At 50.3% G+C, this 17,161-nt stretch overlaps 1 pseudogene; it reads left to right on the forward strand.

The window, feature by feature from the left end:
- The first annotated feature begins 9,456 nt into the window (after positions 1–9,456).
- On the forward strand, positions 9,457–11,215 carry LOC147571703 (protein shisa-9 pseudogene; annotated as a pseudogene).
- The last annotated feature ends 5,946 nt before the right edge of the window (positions 11,216–17,161 follow it).

The following is a 17,161-nucleotide window of genomic DNA, read 5'->3' on the forward strand; positions in this document are numbered from 1 at the left end:
TATGGTGGGAATGATGTATGCCACTTCCCAGGTATGGCCATAAACTACCTCACTCCATCCTTCTGCTCTTTCCTCTATGGCTCCATATGGCCTCTGCATGGCTCCCACATGGCTCAAAGTAAAGGATTTTGTGATGGTGGAACTACATGATGGGAGAGACCTGAATTCCTAAATCACCATTTACTGGGTTAAGCCACTGAGATTTTGTGGTTATGCAGTACAGCACATGACCTGCCCTGACGAATAAATTAAGTCTTTTTTGCTTCTTGCCTTTACCAAACTAGGGGCTCTCTTATTTCCTGTTGTATCTGCCACCACCAGCAGAGTGCTTGGCACGATGTGAGCATTCAATAAAGGCTTGTTAAGTGAATGAAAGACAACTGGATTCAGGATGAGGACATGGGGGGAGGGGTAGGCAAAATTAGGGAGAAGTGTCATCGTCACCATGAGAGATGATGAGGGCTGAAGTGAAACAGGAGGAACGGGGATGACAGCAAGGAAGGAGCTGATGTGTGTTCAGGAGGGAGACTTGACAGAACTTGGTGACTGACAGGATACGGAAGTTGAAACAAAGGGAGGCACCAAGGACCTCCCGGTGTACTGGTTTGGACACATGGCTGGCTGTTTGGGTACCAAACTTTCCAATGTACAGGGGTTGTTCTGATTATGGAGGTGAAAGTACAACTTGTGTAACTTTATGTGACTGTTGCTTCTTTGCAGACAGTACAAACGTGTGTATAAGTTTGTCCTGGAATACTGTCGGTGAGGCAGTCTTGGTGATAGGGGGATTTTCATTCTACCGTGGTTGGTAGTAATGCCATTTGAACTGTTGGGTAGGTTGAAGCTATCCTCTAAATGTTTGTGTCCTCTCAGGGGTGCCTGGGTGGCTCAGTCGGTTAAGCCTCGGACTTCAGCTCAGGTCATGATCTCACGGTCTGTGAGTTCAAGCAAGTCTGTGAGTTCAAGCCCTGCGTCGGGCTCTGTGCTCACAGCTCAGAGCCTGGAGCCTGCTTCGGATTCTGTGTCTCCCTCTCTCTCTGCCCCTCCTCTGCTCATGCTCTGTCTCTCTCTGTCTCAAAAATAAAGAAAAATATTTTAAAAAATCTTTTTAAATAAACGTTTGTGTTCTCTAAAAATTCCCATCAGGAAATCCTAAAGACCAATGTGATGATATTAGAAGGAAGGACCTGTGGGAGATGGCTAGGTCATTTGGGCGGTGTCATCATGAATGGAATCACCCTTCTTATAAAAGAGCCCCCACAGAGCTCCATCACCCCTTCCGCCATGTGAGGACACAGTGAAAAGGTGCCAGCTATGAACCAGGAAGAGGCTGTCACCAGAATGTGTCCATGCTTGTGTCTTGATCTTGCCAGCTTCCAGAATTGTGAGAAATAGATTTCTACTATTTACAAACCACCCAGTATATCACATATTATTACAGCAGCCTAAATGGACTAAGACGGTCGATACACATACAAAAAAAAAAAAATATATAGCTACAGTGATTCACACATTCTGCATGCATGTCCCTTTTCCTTCCTTCCTTCCTTCCTTCCTTCCTTCCTTCCTTCCTTCCTTCCTTCCTTCCTCTTTTTCTTGTTTATTTTCAGAGAGAGAGAGAAAGCGAGAGAGCAAGTGGTCAACAAACAGAGAGAGGGAGAGACAGAATCCCAAGCAGGCTCCCCGCTGTCAGCACGGAGCCTGACACAGGGCTCGAACTCACAAACTGTGAGATCATACCCCAAGCTGACATCAAAAGTCGGATGCTTAACTGACTGAGCCACCCAGGCACCACACGCATGTCCCTTTGCAATGCAACCTTGCCACTCTTCCATATTCTCCTTGAATATAAACTGCCTTTGTATCTTGTTTTGTGCCAACAGAATGTGGCACAGTGATGACGTGCCTGTGCTGACCCTGGGTCTCAATAAGTCTCATGTGCTTTATTTTAGTGACTAGGAACCCTGCCCAGGCGTCATGTGAAAAAGCCTTGGCTAGCCTAATGGCTTATGAGAAATCTCATGGGACAGAGAAGGCTGTCCCAGACCAACCAGCACCCTGGTGACCTGGCAGTTTAGCAGCAAATGCATGAGTGAGTCCAACCAAGACCAGAGGAACCATCCAGTTGAGGCCAACCTAAGTTGCCAATCTACGGAACTGTTAGTTAAATAAGCAGTTATTATTTTAAGCCACTAAATGTTGGGATGATTTGTTACATGGAAAAAACTCTCTGATACAATCTGTATTTATAGGCATTTGTTGGAGCAGAGAGACGTGGGTCCGGGGAGTTGTGTACTTTGCATCCAGCTGTACCTAATTCCTGGGGATATACCTCATCATTTTAGCCAATGTAGCTAGCTGGAAAATGCATGACCCTAAAACCTATTTTGGTTTCACAGCACAGTTGGAGGGACTTAAATTATTCAGAGAATTGCCTCAAACTACCACTTTTCTTGTGAACAAACCCTACTGTGAGGTTCTTACATTAGTCATCCCAGACTCTGGGATTCGTCTATAGTAAAATGACCAAAAATTAGGCATGATAAGTTTACCATTTTACCCTGGTAAGAAATATTTACACACACACACACACACACACACACACACACACACGACTAACATAGTTTGTGTGATTGTTACACAAATAGAGTATACAACCTTTAAAAGAGTTGCTTATAGAATATCTATTTCATCAACCATAATTTTTCTCAACTTTCTATGGACCAGTGGAAACTTAACTATGGAAAACTTCAGTATTGTTCTTGGGACTGACATTTGACAACTACCTGGGATTTTTGTTTAGTTTATTTATTTATTTTGGTGGGGGGTCAGAAAGATAGGGAAAGAGAGAATCCCAAGCAGGCTCCACACTGTCAGCTCAGAGCCCCACGTGGGGCTTGATCTCAGGAATTATGAGATCATACCCTGAGCCGAGATCAGGAGTTGGATACTTAACCGACTGAATCACCCAGGCACCACGAGAACTATTTTTAAAGAGAATCTACCAAAATTCTTCCTGCTGTGGGGTGCCTGGGTGGCTCCGTTGGTTCAACTTGATCTCAGCTCAGGTCTTGATCTCAGGGTTGTGAGTTCAAGACCAGCATTGGACTCCACACTAGGCCTAAAGCCTACTTAAAAAATACTTCTTCTTGCTACATTGCTGAGAATGCTTACATACATGTAAGCTAGGACTGATTGGATGTCAACACTTTAAGAGACGCCTGTGCCTGTGTAGGCGGAGTGAAACATCGCCCTGTAAGTTCCCAAATGCTTGACCTCTCATTTTGCCAGAGTTGCATCCCCTACATAGAGGACTGGCTGCAGAATTGGTGAGGCCCCGTGTTCAGAAATCATTTAAGAGTTTCACGACAATGGCAGAGCAGCAGGCGAAGCACGGGACCCTCCTGAACATGGGTTGCTGTAAGGCTGTCCAGACTGCATGCCCAGGAAGCTTGCCCTGCCTCTATATTCTATCTTGTCCTGGAGATCTGAGATCCTGGAGAGCAAGGATGTTGTCTCAGCCTTCTGTCTCCCCAGGACTCAGCCCAGTGCCTGCCACCTGCTAGGCTCCTTCAGGTTTCCTGTCGTAAGAATGACTGTTTACTAAGCACTGCCAAAGTTCCATTTCACTGTGCTAAGCACTCTATGCAAGATATGGAGTGTTTGTAAGATTCCTGGGGAAAGCACCATTCTTTTTTTAAAGTATTTATTTATTTATTTATTTATTTATTTATTTATTTATTCATCTATTTATTTATTGAGAGAGACAGAGAGAGCAAGCAACGCATGGGGGAGGGGCAGAGGGAGAGAATGAATTCCAAGCAGGCTCCTTGGTGTCAGCGTGGAGCCCAACATGGGGCTTGAACTCACCAACCATGAGATCATGATCTGAGCTAAAATCAAGAGTCAGAGAGGCTTAACCGAAAGAGTCACCCAGGTGTCTCGGGAAAGACCCATTCATATCCACATCTTATAGGTGGGGAAACTGAGGCTTAGAGAGGTTAAGCGACTCATTTGAGGTCATAAACCTCATACAGAAAGAACTAGGATTTAAACATGGGGCGGTTCTCAATTGTTTGCAATGTCTGCTCATCACCTGTGTTTGGTTGTGGCAACTGGGAGGTGCTACTGGCATCTAGTGGGTAGAGTCCAGAGATGCCGCTGAACCTTCTACGATGCACAGGACAGCCCCCCACATCAGCTCCCCCCATCACAGAATGATGATCCACTCCAAAATGTCAATAGCATTGGGGCACCTGGGTGGCTCAGCCAGTTAAGCTACTGACTTTGGCTCAGGTCATGTTCTCACGGTCCGCGAGTTTGAGCCACTCATCTGGGTCAGGGCTGACAGCTCAGAGGCTGGAGTCTGCTTCAGATTCCGTGTCTTCCTCTCTCTCTCTCTCTCTCTCTCTCTCTGTCCCTGCTCTGCTCACACTCTGTCTCACACTCAAAAATAAATACATAAACATTAAAAAAAAAATAAAATGTCGATAGCATTGAAACTGAGAAACCCTGTCCTCATACCAAAACCCACGTTTCCTAAACACAAGACACTTCATCTTATTTTCTGCATTTTTACTTTATTAATAAATACTATAATGTATTTATTCTTCTTCTTAAATGGACTTTAAATTGATGTGCACCTTAAATGTTTTTCTCCTGAAGCCAAGTGTTTGATGTGTCATTAATTTTTTCTGACACATATTAACATAAATATAAAATTATTTACAAAACATGTTTGGGTACCACCAAAAATCACCTCACCTACTACTTGTAGTCTGGGGGAGCCAAAATTGAGACCCACTTCACTTGTCTTGTAGTTTCCTTTCTCTTTTCAGAACAAGAGAATAAAATGTATCAAACCAGCGTGTTGCCCCAGCACGGCAAGGTGCTGGCCACATTTTGGCTTCTGTTGGAGAAAGTCATCCAGGGGACATGACCTTCAGTTGACCCCTGGGCTGGCAGTGGGCAATCGGAGGCTCATCACCCCCTCCCCTGTCCTTGCAATGTATATTCCAAACACTGTTCTGGCACGAGGAGTCTGCTTCAAGGATGCAGCCCTGAGAGAGCAAAGTGCTGCTGAGACCATCTGGACGATATACTACTGACCCCTATTGCGGGTTGTGTGTAATATAAACTTGTAAGATTCTGGCAGGCAGGTGGAGAGATCCACTTGCCTTGCAGGGCCCAGGGCAGGCCTTGTAAGTTCCCTTGCTTATCACCCCCACCATGCACCCATCTGGAGACGTCTGCCTCCTCCTTTGGTCTCTCCTTGCCCTCTGCATTTGGGAGTCCAGTTTTGATCTCCCCCAGCCCCCAGGCAGCTCTTAAGGTTTCCAACCAACAGCTTGTGTGCCATCTCTTTTCTTTTTTCGCAAGGCTAACAGTTGCTAAGAAACCTTTTTGAAACCCTAACAGTCACCCGATGAGGACTATTAAGAATCAATGCCTTCCGGTGAGGACCACGACACAGAGAGTCTAATTTGTGGAGTTGCATATAGACTGACATGGGCTCCGAGTCCTGGTGAGTAAACGTCCTTTGTAACATCGCTCCTTCCCCTTAATACCTGGGGAGTATGGTTGCAGGTTCCTGGCAAATTGTGCTGCAGACTAACATAATGAAGCCTAGAGCCAACGAGATTCTTCCTTAGATACTAAAAGTGCCTGTGTTGTAAATAATAATGTCATCATCTATTTCATACAAAGCACTTTCCTGAAGAGCTGCATGTTAATTTCAGCACATTTGCAGGAATTCATTTGGGTAGTGGTGGGGGTGGTCTTTGATGATGATTTTTCATCTTCTATGAACTTGACAGGTGTCTCAATTAGGAAGTGAATAACCACCACCATCCCTTCACACACACACACACACAGACACACACACACCGCACCCCTCCCCACCGGGAACCCTTACGGAAATGCTTTCTCAACCACATGTTCTAAATGGGGACATGTTGTCAATAATCACACTTCTATTAGGAGGCAGTGACTCTATTTACTGAGTTGACATACCCAGAGGAAAGTGGCTCTCTTCCTTTAGAGAGGAAAATGAACCTGATTCTCCCCCTCTTGTACATATTTTTCAAAGGCTTGGGAAACGGGTGTGGGCAATGTTCCAGGCGGGAACAGCAAGGGAATTGGGTTTGGTTGACGTTCACAGGGATAGCAGGTTTAAAGTTTGGGATCTGGCAAATAAGCCACAAAGGGTCCTTCTATCAGGTTGGCTTCTTTCCCAAGCAGGCTCCCTGCACTCTCCTTGTGACAATCAGGGGGCAGTCTCTGTTAAGTAAAGCCTGGAATAGCAGCCAGAGTGAATCTCCCCTGAGGACTGGACTCAAATATTCTGGTGACAGGCAATATTTTACAGAGATCGGAGACAGATTCTAAAATGGACTTTTCTGTCTAGATTTTGTCTCTTTTCACGAAGGTGTTTTTTTCTGTTTGTTTGTTTTGTTCTGTCTCTCTTGTTTAAAATCGAATTTAAATGTGTCTGAACAACCCCAACTCTGGCGGGAAGGTGTCTGTGACCTATCCTCCTACCAGGCCCTTGTCCTAGGCTCCCAGCCCTGATGCTTGCTGGGAGGTGCCAGCTGCTCGGTGGGGTGCAGTGGGGGTGGGCAGGCAGGAAAGCAGAGGTTAGGAGTCTGGCATTCTGCACCCAGCCCTGGCTTTCCCACTTGCTGACCATGTAACCTTGGGACAAAGACCTTAACCTCTCTGAGCCTCAGCCTCTTGGACCTAGGCAGGCCTGCTGGAAGGGTCCTTTCCAATTCTGATTTAGTGCCTAGAAATATCCCGATCCCTCTGTGTGGTCCTGACAGCAGAAACTCCATTGTTTGTCCCTGTTGTATGCATTTCTTTCCTCCCTTCGTTTCACACCAAAGGTCTTGCATAAGAGTTTAGTAAGTTCTTCAAAACAGCCTGTAAATAGTTTTTGGGTGTTTCTCATGCTTCTTGCTGCTGTAGGTGCTGGGAGATGCTGCAGGAGTGAAGGCCCCTTTCTGCCGTGGAGTTTACCGTTCAATGTGCGGAGATAGGCAAAAACCAAATACATAATGTAATGTCAGATGGACAGGGAGTCTGGAGGCCTATTTTAGGCAGGCACTATCTGCAGCGGTTACAACACAGACCCTGGAGTCACATTTCTTGGGTCAAAAGCCAACTGTGTAGCATCCCTTGCTGCGGTACTGTGGGCATCTGGTTTAATCGCTTTGGGCCTCAGCCCCTCCTTCTGTTGTGTGGGCCTCGTAGTTATCACCTAGAGATAGAGTTACAGGAGATCAGTCACTCCAGTGGTTTAGCAACTATTCCCAGATTGTCTGCGAGATGCTACATATGCTTTGAGCATCTGTGAAGAGATGACTTTAGAAAAGACAAGCTTAGTGGGTATATTGTAGGCATCAGATGTCAGCCGTCATTAGTTCTCACACCCCAATGCTTGTGTTTGTAGAGGCTCACACAGTGGTGGTGGGTGTGGGTCGACCCACATGCCACACTGCCATCTTTTGGGAACCTCGTTCCGATGGCTCTGATGCATTTAGACTAAACAATCTCACACCTTGTCCAGGTGGGTTTGGGACATAATACAGCCCGCGATTCAGTGAGTCTCAGAGGGCTGGCATACTCCTGGATATGCTGGGTCAGTGTCGGCTTGGTTCATTTTTTGCTGGAACAGGGTCATTCTATGCTAGTCTTTCAGAAGACAGGAGGTGACATTCTTCCAAGAGAAGGCACAGTGAGCCAAACTCCCTGTCATTTTGAGAAAACTTGCAAAGGAGTTCAGTAACCACCTCCCCACCATGCTTTTTCGGTTAAAGAGAACCCACTATGCCATTTTATTGGTGGCCCAACTTTTGGGTGCTTTGAAAATGCCCGGAGAAGCCCCTGACTGAAGCCCAGTGGAGGGGAGGGTGGAGGAGACATCATTTCCCTGCAAACCGCCCAGGTGACTGCAAGGTGTATACTTAGTTAATGCAATGAAAAAAAACAAAAAACAAAAAACAACACAGGGGCATGTGGAGATCTAAATTCAGTGTAGCAGCTTTGGTGCAAATCCTGTTTTGGGGGCTATTGGAGTCAAACTCAAGCAGAGGAAAGAAGTGGGATAAATGAGAGAGGGCCAACTGATTCCAGCTGGAATCACCTGAGTGGAGAGGGCAGATTTGGAAATGCTGAAGGGCAAGGACCAGAGGCTGGAAGCCCAGGAAGCAAGGCCGGACTGCACCACATCCGGTGAGGATGTCTGGGGGGCTCCGTGAGCAAGGGGCCAGCCGACTCCAGAGACCCACGCGCGAGCTCCAGATGCGGGAGGGTGGCTGAGGCTAGGTGTCCAGGCCTTGCGCTGCACTGGATCTGGGCGTGCGGTGTGCCCTCCTGTAGAACGCAGGGAAGGCCCCCGCGAGGTCTTAGAAGGACACAAGTGGCAGGTCCTGGGGCCTGGGAGAGTCCCAAGGAAAGACCTTCAGGAACTTGGGATGTGCCCCTGCCTGGGCCTGGTCTGCTGCCTCTTCCTACCCCCTGGGCTTCTTTGACTTCAGTTCCTCCCACGGCCCTCTCCCGGGGGTCCTTACCCTGGGGCCAGTGGCTTGCCACCGCGCCTTCCCAGCTCAGTCTTGGTCCTAGGCAAGTCCCAGGGAGTAGAACCACCCCGGACGCGCGCCTGGCTAGAGGGCTCAGTCGGGGAAGGGAAGGGCGAGACGGCCCAGGCACCAATGGAGGGGCGATCCTGATCAGACTGTGTCTCAGTTTGCCTTGGAGTGGAAGCCACTTAGTCTGTCCCTACCTAGCCCCTGTGAATCCCCCCTTCCCTGGAGGGCAGATTCGAACCGCAGCTCCTGCGCACTGACGCCTGAAAAAGCCAGGGGCTGAGCCGCCTCTTCGCCCGGAACAGGTCTGAGCCGCGCCTCCCTCCCAGAGAGGGCGCGAGAGGTCCCGCAGCCATCCTCCACCTGCTGGAAAACCCGAGCGGTGCCTTCAGCCCCAGAGGCTGCCGACGCTCCCCTCTCCCCGCCCGCTAGCCTAGCTCAGCTCTGCACCCCCGCCCCTCAACTCGCTCCCGCCAGCCCTGCCGACTCACCTCTTCCCCGCCCCCGCCTCTCGGGAGCTCGCGACCTTTCCACCCCTCGTTCCCCCCTCCCCCCTCCGCCATTCCTCCTGGCCTCTCTTCATACCAAAAGCGTTGCTTGGCTCTCTCCTGGGGACTTAGCAAGCTGGAGAGCTGAGAGGGATCCTGAGAGCGGGCGCAGGGCGGCTAGTCCGGAGCCGCCGGCCTAGGCGAGGCACACTCTCCGCTGCTCTCCGGCCTCCGCCTCTCCCTGTAGGGGGCCGGACGTGCACCCAGCGCTTGCCCCCACTCGTCCTCCCCCAGCCCGGCCAGGCGCGCTCCTCCCCGCCTGGCCCCTCCCCTTAGGCGCGCTGCGCGCGGCGCCCGGGAGGCGAACGCGGGCTGAGCCCAGCGCCGGGGCCGCCCACCAGCGAGAGCTCCGCGCCTCTCCCTGCCTGTGCGGCTGGAGGCGGCTCGCAGCCCCCGGCAACAGCCTCGGCAGCTTCCGCCGCGCCTGGAGAGGCAGGCGGCCGGCGGAGCCCAGGCTGGGAGACATGATTCGTAGCGTCCTCCGGCTGCTCCTCAGCAGCTTCCACACCGAGCTGTGCGCCCGCGTGTGCTGGGCGCAGGAGCGAGCGGGGCACGGGCAGCTGGTTCAGCTGGGCTCCGTGGTAGTGCTGGCGCGGGGAGGAGGGCGTGCAGCCGCTCTGGGGGCCGCCTCGGAAGAGGCCAGCGAGGGCGCGGGGGTCTGGGACGCGTCCCCTACCCGAGCGCCCACGCCGAACTTCTGCCGCGGCTACTTCGGTATCAGGGACCAGTGGGACCAGCCATTCAATTGTTCCTCGGGCGACTTCATCTTCTGCTGAGGGACTTGTGACTTGCGGCTCTGCTGCACATTTTAAGAAGCGGCGACTGAACCAGAGCACCTGCACCAACTCGGACATTCCGCTGTGGCTCAACACCCGCAAGCCCCCCGGGCGCAAGGACGGCCCCCTGCACCACCCCCACGAAGGACAAGACCAACCGGATCCTTTACATCATGTGCGGGGTGCTGGCCGTCACGCTTGTAGGCATCCTCACCAAGCTGGGGCTGGAGAAAGCGCACCGGCGGCAAAGGAAGCCAAGTCCAGGTAGGCTGCCTCCCCTCCACCCAACTCCGTCGCCTCCCCTCCAGGCGCCGCTCTCCCTCCTCTTCCCTCTCCACCTTTCCTTGGGCAATGGCGCTCCCCCCCCCCCAACCCCCATGTCCGCTGGCGGAGATCGCCTGGGCAGCCAATTTCGGCTCCAGGCGCGGAGAAGGGGCGCTGGGCTCCGCACAGGTGTGGACTTGAGCGCGTGTGTGTATGTAGGGGGTGGTCTCTGCACCACCCCTCACCGTCTCGCTGCCCTTTCCCACCTAGGATTCAAGCGGATCTGAGACACACACAGGCCGGGAGCTCAGGGCCCCGGAGTCTTGGGTTTTGGCGAAGGGTCTACCTCTCGGATTCCAGATGCCAGCTTCTAGGTAAACAGGGCAGGCGGCCCGAAAAGGAAGGGCGGCACGTGTGAGGGAGGGAAGCAGTGTGTGCCGCCTGCAACTCGTAAGGGTCGCGAAAAAGAAGCGAGGGAGGTGGAGAGAGAGAGGGGAGGGCGAGAACAAAAGCCTTGCCTGGAGCGGCCTCTTCTCTCTCTCCCTGAGCTGTTAGGTTCCTGAAATTGGGACCTTGGTTGCCTCCCAGCCACCAGGACCCCTGCCCGCTTTCCGCTGTCGCCATTTCTCCCTGCTGGGGGCCAGGGCCTCCGCCCCGAGCTGCGCCCCTTGCAGGGGTTGGCGAGGACTCCAAGGGCGGGAGCCTCCCTCCTGCCCCACTGATTCCTCAACTTTCCGTCAACTTTCATTATGCAAGTCCTAGTGATGGCGAGTTGCAGCAGATGGGAGAAGGCATTTGGGGATTAATGGAGCGATTTTCTTTTTGCCTTTTAAAAAGTGTCTAAATTGATTCGCACAACCCAGTAACTTTGGAGGCAGAGAGGGCAGCCACCGGGAAGCGGCCCCCAGACGCGATGCAGGCCAGGGTTGGCAGGAGGTCTGGGCGGGCGGGGTTGGAGAGCGACTGGCGGTCTTGGAACAGCTGGATGGCTGGGCCCTAGCTAGCTGGATCTTGCCGAGTGTGGGCAGCTGGGTCGCCACGTGTCCCCCCCGCCCCCTAAACACAGACACACACCCTCCCCACACCTCTGGTGGGGCCCATGTGTGCTCGTGTGGATGCAGGAACTCAGGTGCGCCTGCCCTAAAAACCTGAACAAAGCGACCCACCCAAAATAGGGGAAGGAACATGACCACCTCACTAGTAATTATTTTCTGTTTATACGCAAAGTATCCGATGATTTTTTCCCCCCAGAGGGTAGGGATTTGGGGCAAGAGGTGAGGAAATTCCTCTTGGTTTGGGTCAGCAGGGAGGTGTGGGTGGATGTTGGGGTCTTGAAGCACAAAAGTTAGCTTGGAGAGGATTCAGGAAACTCTGACCAAGTGAGAGAGTAACGCGCTGGCCCCGCCCACCTCCTGCACCTCCAAGATGCCCTGTCGCCAGCCCCACAGGCAGGAGTTTCACTTCCCCACAGTCCCTGCCAGTCCCTGTAGGTTCCTGGGGTCTGTGTTAAGGCGAAGGAAGAATATGGAGGCAGGACGATGGGTGTCGCCTTGGTAGGGAGAGAGTCCCCCAGGGATAGGTAGGCTGCCTGGCAGATTCCTATTAATTCCTCTGCTGAAGTATCCACTGAGCCTTTCCCTTGCAAACCAGCGCTTCCAGGAGCCCTCCTGGGTGTTTGGGTGGGGGGTGAAGGAGGGTAGGAAAGGCAGGACAAGGGGAGGTGGGAAGGTGGGAGCTGAGCTAAGGGTGGGCGGCTCCCTTTGGCCTGCAGAGGGGGAAGGCGATGTGTGATCTTCAGGCTCTGTGTGATCTGGGTATTCCTGTTGAGACAGAGCTCCACCGCAGACCTCAGGGCTCAGGAGGGAATCTTATTCCTGTCTTGCCACCTTGCAGCTCTGTCTGGAGAAAGAATCCCCCCGGCTTAGTTGGTTGCAGCCACTTCTTCAGGGACCACCAGAGCGCTGGTTGGGTGTTGAATATCGGGGCATCCACACCTCGGAAAGAGCCTGGACACAAGTCTCTCCGGGTACACAGTTTGGAAATTCCAGAATGCCATGGAAGTACATTCTCTTGAAGAGAAAGGATGGTTGATTTTTATTGGCAGTTTCCCAGGTGTGGTTTACAACCCCAGCTGCTGTTTAGGACCACCTGGAGTGCTTTAACAAAACAAAACAAAACAAAACAACCCTCTTGCTAGGGGCCCACCCTAGGCAATTTAGATCACAATCTCTAGGGTTGCTGAGTCTGTGTACTTCTGTAAAGCTCTCTAGGCTTTCCAGTGTGTGGCCAGTTACTATTATGGAAAAGGAAAGAACATTTGCCAGGCACTGCACTAGAGGGTGTGTGTGTGTGTGTGTGTGTGTGTGTGTGTGTGTGTGTACTTGAGTGCATGTGTGTGTAAACACTCCTTTAGTGTGCATGACCACCTTAGGAGACAGGTGCTATTAGTTCCCACTTATAGATGACAAAATCATGGCTCAGGTTGGGTGGCTTCTCCAAGGTCACCCAGTTAGTTATAAAACTGCAGTCCCCAGCCCCCTGATTTCAAGTGTGTTTTCAGTTTGAGTGAGCATTGGGTGGGGGTGGGCAGCTTCCTAGAATGCATATTCTTGTGTTCTGTCCAGAAAGGGAAAGATTCCGGGTCAGCAAAGGTCTGGGATGAGCCCCAGAAATCCGCATGTGGCAGCCTCCCTGAATGGCTCCTCAAAAGTGGCCTACATGTTAAGGAAGACTGTTCTTGAGTTTGGGACTATTTTACACTCTTGGAGATGGATGCATTAAATCCAATGCCACTCTCTTATTTGCATTTGTTTGTGTGTTTTCTGCACATATTTCTGCTTTGTGTATTTGTGGTGCTGGGGGCTGCCCCCAGGACCGTCGAAATGCATGGTGCCCTGTGTATGCAATTAACCATGCATGGTGCCCTGTGTATGCAATTAACCATTTCAAGTCCCAGCCACAGGTCAGGGGGTACCCGGGTGGCATACACCCAGCTACCTGAGAGCTTCTGGGTGAAATTACCATCTCAGCCACAGCCTCTTAATTTATTTTGTCTTGGGCTGGCTGTGCGGGTCACTGAGATGAAGGGTTCATTCTCATTTCATCGGAAAGCAGCCCCACATCACGAACTGCTCCTCGTGACCTGTGCACTTGAGGCATCCTAGAAGAGACCTCCGTGATGTTGGTTTTCAGACCCAGAATCCTGGGCATGTCGGCTGCTCCCTTCTGGGCCGACTGGGACCTGAAAACAGGAGAAAGTCTCTAATTCCAGGAGCGGCGGGGGTCTTGCCCAAGATATAGGAAGAACTTCAGAGACCCTCATTCACCAGCCACAGTAGCGTTACATCCTGACATATGTATCGGAACAAGTGACTGCAAACAGTGGCCGGCTGTGGTTACCCAACCATGCAGACATGTTTTGTTTGGTCTGCAAGGTATTGCTATTTATGTATTCTTTCTCAAAAAAATTTTTTAATGTGTATTTCTTTTTGAGAGAGAGAGAGAGAGACAGAGCATGAGCAGGGCAGGGGCAGAGAGAGAGAGAGAGAGAGAGAGAGAGAGAGAGACAGACACACACACAGAATCTGAAACAGGCTCCAAGCTCTGAGCTGTCAGCACGGAGCCCAACACAGGGCTCGAACCCGGGAACGGAGAGATCATGACCTAGGCTGAAGTCAGAGGCCCAACCAACTGAGCCACCCAGGCACCACTATTTATGTATTCTTATTTTTAAGTTTCTCTCTCTCTCTCTCTCTCTCTCTCTCTCTTTTTACTGTGAAACATTTTACACATACAAAAGACAAAACTTGAAAGAAGGATAAAAATGTCTTTAGGGTTTTTCACTCCCGGTACGACTGCCATTGGGGCCGGCCCATTCTCGGTTGTGGGGGGCTGTTCTGTGCATCGTAGGGTGTCTGGCAGCCTGCTTCGACTCCCCCCACTAGGTGCCAGTAGCACCCCCCTTACAACCCAGCTGTGAGTTAAAAAAAAAATGTCCTCAGTCATAGCCACATGTCATCTGGGGGTAGAATCACCCCCAGTTGAGAGTTACTAATCTAGGCCACGCAATTATGAGTATCTTGTCATATCTGCTTTAGCACCCACTCTGTATTTTCATTTGCCCTCTCCCTTTCTCCCTAAATACTTCAGCGTGGATCGCCTGAGAACAAGGACATTCTCCCACACAACACAATGCCAGGATCGCACTCAAGAAGAAGGACAGAAACTCTAATACCATCAAATAGCCAATCACGGTAACATTCTCCTGGTCAAGCCAGAAATGTCCTCTGGAGCTTGGGCTTCCAAACTCGGATCCAGTCAAGGCTCACTGCATCTGGGCTGTGAAAATTTCTTCAGTGTCTGTCATGTATTGTGTTTGAAACCCAACTTAGAACCAAGGAGATTTCACATAGAAATCCCAATTTCTGACTTCTCTTGAGAAATTGGTAGAACCGACAACACCAGACGTGCATTTTCCCAAGGAAGCTGTTGGTTGCCTCCCGGGGGTGACTTCCCTCTTTAGGAAGCTCTCAGGTTCTCCTCCGTCTCCACCCCCACCCAGTTCCCTTAGTGCTGGTCGGCCCCAAAAGCATGGGCCTTTTGGTCTGTGCGTGCCTTCAACTGATTAGACGAGGCCCACCCGAGTGATGGAAGGCCATCTACTCAGTCTGTTGAATGTCAGTGTTCATCTCATCCAAACACCCATTCTCAGACGCATCCAGAATGACCTTTGACCAAATATTTGGGCACCCCGTGGCCCAGTCAAGTGGGCACTTAATAGTTACCATTATAGTTATTTTAGGAACTTACTACTCAGAGTGTGTCCTGTGGAGCAGCCTCATTTTCATGACCTGGGAGTTTGAGCGGAAGAATCTTATGCCCCGCCTCAGACTTACTGAAATAGAATCTGCATTTTATCAAGGAGCCTAGGTAGCGTGAATGCACATCATTTGAGAAGCACCCAAACTGTGTGCCCCAAAGAGATGGCAAATCCTTGGGAATTTTTTGGTTTACAGCACATAGTTGGTGATTTCCATGGTCTTATTTATGAAGCTTTATGGACACGTATTTTCAGATGTTTTTTTCGTATGTACCCTAATCCGTACACATTTGTTGTACTAGTAAGTATGTGCGTGTACCAGTGAACAGTTATTAGGTACATTATAAAGCATACATAAATACAAATTTTAAACTGAGCTGAAGGTGCAGTAAATATTATTTTAAAATTTGTAAGGGCAACGACGTCATGCAATCATTAGCTACCATCAAAGCATGATACGTGTTGAGGAAGAAACTTACCATTAATAAACAGTCCATATTTTGAATATTTTACAGGAGACTTTTGATTATTCTTGGCTGACTTTGCTTTGATCTGAATAGAACATCATTGTTTGTAACCTTGTGACAAGCTAGCTGTTGAAGAGAAGGGGAGAGTCGACGCAATTGTTTTCTTGTGCTTCCTCTCTCAGTGTTTTCTTCAGCCTGCGGTTGTGTTATGGGGTGGGGAGGGGTGGTTTAAGCCATGTGCCTGCTCAGTGATGGTTAGCCTCGCTATCCCTAGATAATGTGTCTGCGTATCTCCTCTCGGGGGGCACATAGCTGTAATATGGGCAGCATACCCCAATGATGGTGCCGGTGCCAGTCACCGTTCTTGGTCTGAGCTTCCCGATTCTCACTGTCTGACGTGGGCATGTCAAGTGAGGGTGCCAGCATCCATACACATATTGCGTCGATTCCTCACTTTAACGACTAAAGACCATACACAGGAGTTCTCAGATTTCCTGTCCTTATGCCGAATCCTGTTATGTGGTGCGTAGAGTGAGTGGACTCTTCTTTGATGACTGATTTTCCCGGATATGGAGGAGGCCTCTTAAGAACTCTCATCTCAGTTGCATGTCCTGGGAAGGGCTGCCTTGGGGAAAAGCATCCTTGGCTTTTGGGCTGGGTTTTCAGGAATTTCAGCACTCCGGGGAAGCCCAGGGGATTTGCAGAGAGTAGCGCTGACCAAGTTCATGGTAGCTGTCCTGATAACCTACTTTGTGAACCTCTTGACAGCCTGAATAACATGGAATTCTGGGGGGGACGCCTTAGAGAAAGTGGTGAAAGCTATGGCTTCTTGCTCAAGAAAAATGCACAAACAAAATTTCCACTCAACTCCCGAGGGGTCCAGGGACCCCCTGAAACTCATGATGAAGAACCTATTTAGAAGTGAAAAAGGCAAATCAGGTTTGGAGCGGCTTTCTTTACCTCAAACATTCCCTTTCCTGCAGCCTCCTTGAGTTTCAGACTCTGCTTACAGCACAGAGTGAAGAAGGAGGCTGAACTCTGATTTCAGAGACACTCAGGTTTGTGCCTCAGTTCCTGCAGTGATGCGCCGGGTGACCTTGAACAGTTTTTTAGCTCCATAAAACGGGTAGAATAATCCTCAGGGACCTGTGCAACACTCCCATGAAGCAAACCCTACACACACTGGGCACACAGAAAACACACATACACAGTTGTGGTCAGAAACACCCAAAGTGTCAGCAAATTCACACATACAGCCAATACACTCACAGACATGAAACACAGACACGCACAGATACTCCCACAGGGACACATGTACCCGAGAGATACGGGTAATACAGTCACAGACACAGAGATTTGCACAGCAGATATATGCTCATTCAGAGACACAGATACAGATACACATGCATACAGATAAACACAAGAGGAAAATGATGAGGGAGCATAAAGCAAGCTGCCAGGCCTCAAACCCCAGCCCCCACCCCCAGGTGGGATATGTGTAATAGCCCTTGGGCACTCCTGGCTGCCCAAGAACAAAGCAAAAGGAAAAAAAAATCCCAAGTGGTTAACTGCTAGAGATCATAGTCCTGCAGGGCTTGTCTCCATCTATTTACAAATATCTTAGTAAATCATGAGAAAAAGGCCATCGTAATCTCCAGAAACCTCTGGACTTGGTTTCCTAGAGCCCCAGCATCATCCCTCC

The sequence above is a fragment of the Puma concolor genome, unplaced genomic scaffold (genome assembly GCF_028749965.1).
Source record: "Puma concolor isolate L17-30 unplaced genomic scaffold, mPumCon1.1.hap2 unalloc_scaffold_114, whole genome shotgun sequence".
In the NCBI taxonomy this organism is placed as follows: Eukaryota; Metazoa; Chordata; class Mammalia; order Carnivora; family Felidae; genus Puma; species Puma concolor.